The sequence below is a fragment of the Mesoplodon bidens genome (assembly GCF_964165515.1).
Source record: "Mesoplodon bidens genome assembly, chromosome: 2".
NCBI lineage: Eukaryota > Metazoa > Chordata > Mammalia > Artiodactyla > Ziphiidae > Mesoplodon > Mesoplodon bidens.
In genome coordinates, this window is record NC_138177.1 from 86,628,773 (window position 1) to 86,636,879 (window position 8,107).

The 8,107-nt window shown below is 40.6% G+C and overlaps 1 pseudogene across 1 annotated transcript; it reads right to left on the reverse strand.

Annotated features, from left to right (window-relative positions):
• Nucleotides 1–426: 426 nt before the first annotated feature.
• On the reverse strand, nucleotides 427–3,747 carry LOC308630086 (ribosomal protein eL22-like 1; annotated as a pseudogene). The gene is made up of 2 exons: nucleotides 3,627–3,747; nucleotides 427–796 (listed from the first exon to the last, which is right to left on the reverse strand). The product of its transcript is annotated as a ribosomal protein eL22-like 1 (transcript).
• Nucleotides 3,748–8,107: the final 4,360 nt, after the last annotated feature.

Consider the following 8,107-nt stretch of genomic DNA (forward strand, 5'->3'; position numbering starts at 1 on the left):
TTGAGAGATTTTCCTGATTCTTGGTATGAGTGATTTTTGATCAAAGCATAAACATTTTGGGCATTATGCTATAAAACTTTGGGTTTTATTTAAATTCTATGTTTTAGCAGACCTCCTCTGACACTGCTATGGTGCCACCTTGTTCATCTCCACAGAGAAGGCTTTGCATGGGGTCTAGGATTTTCAGTATGGTTTGCAAAGCTCTTGCTGATTTTTCAAAGTATTGTTATGTGCAATAATAAAACCACTGGTGGAGGGGATGGGAAAGCACAGGTAAATCAGCCCAGGTGTGCCGATCTGGCTGACTCTTTTTTTTTTAACAGATTACAATGTTTTATTCACTAATAAACTAAAAGTCCTTTTCTAGATGTTTATTTCTCCTGCATGCCTCATTTGTTTTCAAAGCCCTATAAGGGGCAGCTTCACCTAGTCCTCAGACTCAGATCCGTCTTCATCTTGACTAAACTGGAAGTAACAAACTTCATAAGTCTCCTAGTCAGATGCAACCACATAAAGTCAAACATGAAGACTGTTCTCCTTAAGATATTTTGTGGTAAGGTATTTCAAATACCTTTTAGAGAGCTATTTCTCAGGAACAATTGTGATTTTATTCTTGAAGCATTCAATGTGAATGACATTCCCAAGATCTCCAGTTTTTCCATTGACTTTAAACTTCTCTCATGGAAACTGTTCAAAATTTCCAGAATCAAAGTTCTATCTTCTACTGGATGAGTAAGGTCCAAATTAAACTTCCAGGTTGACTTCTTAGGCTTCTTGTGGCGGCACCACCTGAAGACTGGTCGGGCAATTAGAGAGAGACTGGCTGACTCATTTAAGAGAGAATTAGCCGATAGCCAATGAGAACAGGCTCTGCCATGGTCTGAATGTCTGTGAACCCCATACATTCATGTTGAAATCTTAACCCCAAAGGTGGTGGTATTAGTAGGTGGTGGCTTTGGGAGGTGCTTCAACTGTGGTGGGGATCCTCATAAATGGTATTAGTGCCTTATAAAAGAGGATCCAGGAGATCCCTAGTCATGTGAGGACACAATGAGACATCTCTGACCCAGAAAAAAGCCCTCACCAGACCGTGCTAGCATCCTGATCTTGGACATCAAACTTCTAGAACTGTGAGAAATAAATTTCTGTTGTTTATAAGCTATCCAGTCTGTGCATTTTGTTATAGCAGCTTGAAAGGACTAAGACAGGTCCCCAATGAAAGAGAGGCCCGGCCAGGGTGAATGGGAGGACAAGAAGGGGCATTTTGCAATCCACCAGGGTTTGAATGGCAGCCAATTTAAAAAATCAACATTAAAAAAGTTATTATAAAGCTATAGTTAGAGGAAGCTGTGGTAAGCAATTGGTCTCCATGCTTTTGAGTCAGAACTGAATCAGATTCCTATAAAATTGAGTCACAACACCAAGGGCCTGTCCAGGTTGCTCATGTACAAACAAAAAAAAAGATTTATTATAATAATTAGTTAGTTCCAGATTGAAGGAGGTGGTTGGAGAGCTATTATATCACACAATGCCTCATCATGTTTAGGTTTTCATAGAAGAGGGTGAGTTACTGAGAACTTCATTAAATAGCAATTTCAGAAAAGTTGGGAATCCATTGCTGGCAATAACTAGGAGTCCTAGCCAAGAATCCTCTTGTTTGATAGTGAGCCTGGAAAATGAATGGTTTGCAGATAGTCTGCAAGTGAGAGCTTTGCCTTCTTGGTATAAATCATGCCCTAGGCAATGAACTTTGGTTTGACAAAAACTTGTCTTTGGAAACTTATGATATTCTAGCTAAAAAATTAAATGGATTGATACCAGTCCTAGAGCTCACTTCATGTTTAGAATGAAGCAAAATGTTAACTATGTATTGGATGAACATAAAATAACAAGGTAATCTAAGGTCTTTAAAGTCCTAGTAAGAAGTCGTGAAAAGTAGGTGGGTGCTTAAGTAAACCCCCGAGTGACCTCTGTGGAGATCTTCAGTTTGGGCTTTATTAGGACACAAGAATATAGGTAAGTCTGGGTCCAAATGAACTATAACCTCATTACGAACTGAAGAATCCTCATGAATTTCAAGGAGGTAGTGATCAGAAGAGTGTTTATTCTGGCAATGCCATTTGCACTAAGTTAGTGGATCATGTCACAAGAGAAAAGAATGTTTTATGGTGTGAGGTCTACTTTTTTATTATCCCAAACAGAAAATATGTATCCATTAAAAAATAACTCCCCATTCCTTCCTCCTTCCAGCCCCTGGTAACCTCTATTCTATTCTCTCTGTCTATGAATTTGCCTATTCTGGATACCTCACATAGGTGGAATCCAAGGGACATGCTCTGGCAAGACAGGGTGACAGATAAACTACCTTCTCAGGCTCATGGACTAGTGATTACCTGCAGGACTAGTGTAGCCTAGTGTTAAGAGCACATATTGTCATCAGATGACTTGGATTTGAATCCTAGCTCCACTACTTCTTTTTCTCTTTTTAAAGTTTTATATTACAGTAAAATGCACATAACATTAAATTTACCATCTTAATCATTTTTAAGTGTACAGTTCAATAATGTTAAGTACATTCACATTGTGCAACCAATCTGTGAGACTCTTTTCATCTTGCAAAACTGAAACTCTATACCTATTAAAAACAACTTCCTACTCCCTCCTCTCCCCAGTCCCTGGCAGCCACCATTCTACTTTGCATCTTTCTAAATTTGACTGCTCTAGGTATCTCATATAGGTGGAGTAATACATAATTTTTCCTTTTGTGACTGGCTTATTTCACTTAGCAAAATGTTTTCAAATTTCACCCATGTTGTGGCATGTATCAGAATTCCATTATTTTTTAAGGCTGAATAATATTCTATTGTATGTATATACCACATTTTGCTTATTCATCTGTTGATGAACATTTGGGTTGTTTCCACCTTTTGGGTATTGTAAATAATGCTGCTATGAACATGAGTATACAAATACCTGAGCCCCTGCTTTCAGTTATTTTGTGTATATAACCAGCAGTGGAATTGCTGGATCACATGTTTCAAATGCCCAACTATTTTTAATTCCCACCAGCAATGCACCGGGTTCCAATTTTTCCACATCCTTGTCACAGCTTGTTCTTTTCTTTCTTTCTTTCTTTTTTCTTTGTTTGATATAGACATCCTAATGGATGGGCCATGTGAAATGGTATCTCACTGTGGTTTTGATTTGCATTTTCTCTAGTGGCTAGTGACATAGTGACACTGAGCATCTTTTCATGAGCTTATTGGCCATTTGTATATCTTCTTTGGAGAACTGTGAAGTCTTTTGCTCATTTTTGTTTTGTTTTGTTTTCTTTGTTTTTGGCCACATGTGTGGCTTGTGGGACCTTAGTTCCCTGACCAGGGATTGAACCAGGGCCCACTGCAGTGGAAGTGCAGAGTCCTAACCACTGGACCTCCAAGGAATTCCCTTTTGTTCATTTTTTTAACACTTTTATTAGAGTATAAGTGCTTTACCTTTTGCTCATTTTTGAATTGGGTTGTTTGTTTTTTGTTGTTGAGTTGTAGGAGTACTTTATAGTAATCCCTTTTCACATATATGATTTGTGAATATCTTTTCCAATTCCATGGGAGAGAATTCCTACTCACTTTTGCCTTCTCTAAACTCTATTTGCAAGTTGAAGTGTTCAGATACCTGCCCCCTTTTGGGACTGTCTCTGTTGTTATCAAGTAGTTCTGTTTGTGCCTGTCCTGACTTTTCAGCTGGCATATAGACTATAGTTTTGATCTCCGCTTCCCCCCTCCCCACCCGCTCCCCACCCCATCACCATAACAGTACTTAGCACGGTTCTGGGATAGGTGGTATCCAGAGACACAGTTTCTTATAACTAGGAGGGATCCTACACACATCTTTTTTTTTTTAAATACATTTATTTATTTTTATTTTTGGTTGTGTTGGGTTTTTGTTGCTGTGCATGGGCTTTCTCTGGTTGCGGTGAGCAGGAGCTACTCTTCGTTGCGGTGCACAGGCTTCTCGTTGCAGTGGCTTCTCTTGTTGCGGAGCACAGGCTCTAGGCACACAGACTTCAGTAGTTGTGGCACGCAGGCTCAGTAGTTGTGGCATGCGAGCTCTAGAGCGCAGGCTCAGTAGTTGTGGTGCACGGGCTTAGTTGCTCTGTGGCATGTGGGATCTTCCCAGACCAGGGCTCTAACCCGTGTTCCTTGCATTGGCAGGCAAATTCTTTTTTTTTTTTTTTTTTAAGAGCTTCAAATGCTTAGCTTTTTATTTATTCATTTATTTGTTTATTTAATTTTGGCTGTGTTGGGTCTTCGCTTCTGTGCGAGGGCTTTCTCTAGTTGTGGCTAGTGGGGGCCACTCTTCATCGCGGTGCGCGGGCCTCTCACTATCGCGGCCTCTCTTGTTGTGGAGCACAGGCTCCAGACGCGCAGGCTCAGTAGTTGTGGCTCACGGGCCTAGTTGCGCCGCAGCATGTGGGATCTTCCCAGATCAGGGCTCGAACCCGTGTCCCCTGCATTAGCAGGCAGATTCTCAACCACTGCGCCACCAGGGAAGCCCGGCAGGCAAATTCTTAACCACTGTGCCACCAGGGAAGCCCTGTACACACATCTTGATACAACTTCCTCTCTGAAGTTCAGAGACCAACAGTTAGTTGGAGATAGAAACAAGACCCAGTTCCAGAATGCAGGGTCCACTCACCTGTTTCTTCTCTTGTCTCTCCATGCTCTCTCATATTCCACCCTTCAGACACACTGAATTATGGGACGTTCCACATACTCACCATGTCAGTTCTCTCAGTGGGGCCGATGTAGATTGTGGAGGTCCAATCCCAGTTCTGCCTCTTCCTGAGCTGTGTGATCCTGGGCAAGGTACCAAATCTCTCTGTGCCTCAGTTTCCACATCTATAAAATTGGTACTGTATTAATACCTCCCTCATGTAATTGTGAAGATTCATGAAGAGAGTACATATGCACAATCCCTGGTCCATAGTAAGTACACAATACACGTTAGAAATACCATTATTGCCTTTCGGACTTTGAACTTGCTGTTTGAACTCCCTGCTTATATTAAATTCCCTTACTCTACATGTCACCTCCCACCCTAAATACTTTCAACTATGTTGTCTCCTCTAGGAAGTCTTCCCTGATTCCTGTAGAGTGAGATGGATTAAGGGTACCTTCTCTGTATTCTTAATATCTCTTACGAAAATATTCATTCTTACTGTATATTAGGTATTGCTGTAGGCACTGCGGTTAAAATAATGGACAGCAGAGAAAAAATATTCCTATCCTCAGGGAGCTAAAGTTCTACTGATAAGTTCACTGGAAAAAAATAAAGCAGGAAAGGAGATCCAAATAGTCAGGGGTTGCAATTTTAAACAAGGACTCCCTCACTAGAGAAGGTCATACTTGAGTGAGGACCTGAGGGGGTTGAACTCTCTTTGACTAGAGTTCAACCAGAGAAACTCCTAGTTATTGCTTGATTGAATAACTCAGGACAATATCCTAGCCAAGTTGACATATAAAACTGACCTACACAGGAGGTAAATGAGCTAGGCATGGAAATATCTGGGGGAAGAGTACTCTAGATAGAGGGAACACTCATGTAAAACCCTGAGTTGGAAGCACTTGAGGAATATTCCAGGAACAGTAAATAAGCCAGTGTGTGTAGAATGCAGAAAGCAAAGAAGAGAGTAGCAGGATATGGAGTCAGAGAGATAATTATGAGCCAGATCATGTGTGGCTTGGTAAGCCATTATGATGAATCTTCCAATCCATGTAGGCCTTTGGAAACACTGGCCAGTGGTGGTTTTAATTTTTTCAACAGCTTTATTGAAATATGATGGACAATAAACTGCACATATTTAAAGTGTACAATATAAGTTTTGACATATGTATACTCCAATGGAACCATCACCACATTCAAGATAATGAACATGTCTATCGTAACCAAAAGTTTCCTTGTGCCCTTCTGTAATCCCTTCTCCTGCTCACCATCACCCTTCTCCTCTTCCCTCGGGCAATTACTGACCTACTTTCTGTCACTGTAGATTAGTTATATTTTCTAGAATTTATGTAACTGGAATCATACAGATATGCTTTTACTCAGCATAATTAAGATTCATGCATGTTGTTGTTTCTATCAGTAGTTTGTTCCTTTTTATTGCTGAGTAGCATTCCGTTGTACTGCTATACCACAATTTGTTTATACATTCACATGTTGATGGAAATTTGTGTTTGTGGTGGTTAATTTTACATGCCAACTTGACTGGGCTAAGGGATGCCCCGATAGCTGGTAAAACATTATTTCTGACTGTGTTTGTGAGTGTGTCTCCAGAAGAGATTACCATTTGAATCAGTAGACTGAGTAAAGAAGATCACCCCTTACCCAAATGGTTGGGTACCATCCAATCCATTGAGGGACTTAATAGAACAAAAAGGTAGAGGAAGGGTGAATTCACTTGCTCTTGCTTGAGCTGAGATACCCATCTTCTACCCTTGGATATCAGCACTCCTGATCTTGGGTTTTGGGACTCAGACTGGAACTTACATCACTGGCTCTCCCCTCACCCCCCATCTCTCCCCATTCTGAGGACTTTGGGCTCAGACTGAATTACATTAGCACCTTCTGGTTCCTGGTTCTCCAGCTTGTCCACTTGTTATGACCATAAGAGGGTCATAATTCCACCTAACATGATACAAAATCTTGCCAAAAAAATTAATTGTATGAATATATTTCTAGACTCTCTTTTCTGTTCCATTGATTGGTTTAGCTACCTTTATACTAATGCCACCCACCCCAATTACCATAGCTTTATAAGTTTTCAAATCAGGTTCCTTCCCCCTCCCCGTGTCCTCAAGTCCATTCTCTATGTCTACGTCTTTATTCCTGTCCTGCCACTACATTCTTCAGAACCTTTTTTTTTATATTCCATATATATGTGTTAGTATACAGTATTTGTTTCTCTCTTTCTGACTTACTTCACTCTGTATGACAGACTCTAGGTCCATGCACCTCACTAAAAATAACTCAGTTTCGTTTCTTTTTATGGCTGAGTAAAATTCCATTGTGTATATGTGCCACATCTTCTTTACTCATTCATCTGTCAATGGACACTTAGTTGCTTCCATGTCCTGGCTATTGTAAATAGTGCTGCAATGAACATTGTGGTACATGACTCTTTTTGAATTATGGTCTTCTCAGGGTATATGCCCAGTAGTGGAATTGCTGGGTCATATGGTAGTTCTATTTTTAGTTTTTTAAGGAACCTCCATACTGTTCTTCACAGTGGCTGTGTCAATTTACATTCCTACCAACAGTGCAAGAGGGTTTCCTTTTCTCCACACGCCCTCCAGCATTTATTTATTGTTTGTAGATTTTTTTGATGATGGCCATTCTGACCAGTGTGAGGTGATACCACATTTTAGTTTTTTTCAAAATAAATTTAGTTAGTTAGTTAGTTAGTTATTTTTGGCTGCGTTGGGCCTTTGTTGCTGTGCGTGGGCTTTCTCTAGTCGCGGCGAGTGGGGGCTACTCTTTCGTTGTGGTGCCCAGGTTTCTCATTGTGGTGGCTTCTTGTTGAGGAGCACAGTCTCTAGGCATGTGGGCTTCAGTAGTTGTGGCACGCAGGCTCAGTAGTTGTGGCACATGGGCTTAGTTGCTCTGTGGCATGTGGGCTCTTCCTGGACCAGGGCTCGAACCTGTGTCCCCTGCACTGGCAGATGGATTCTTAACCACTGCACCACCAGGGAAGCCCCCCTTACTGTAGCTTTGATTTGAATTTCTCTAATGATTAGTGATGTTGAGCATCCTTTCATGTGTTTGTTGGCAATCTGTATATCTTCTTTGGAGAAATGTCTATTTAGGTCTTCTGCCTATTTTTGGATTGGGTTGTTTGTTTCTTTGATATTGAGCTGTACTGCTTGTATATTTTGGAGATTAATCCTTTGTCAGTTGCTTCATTTGCAAATATTTTCTCCCATTCTGAGGTTGTCTTTTCATCTTGTTTATGGTTTCCTTTGCTGTGCAAAAGCTTTTAAGTTTCATTAGGTCCCATTTGTTTATTTTGATTTTTTTTTCTTTCTTTCTTTCTTTCTTTCTTTTTGTGGCA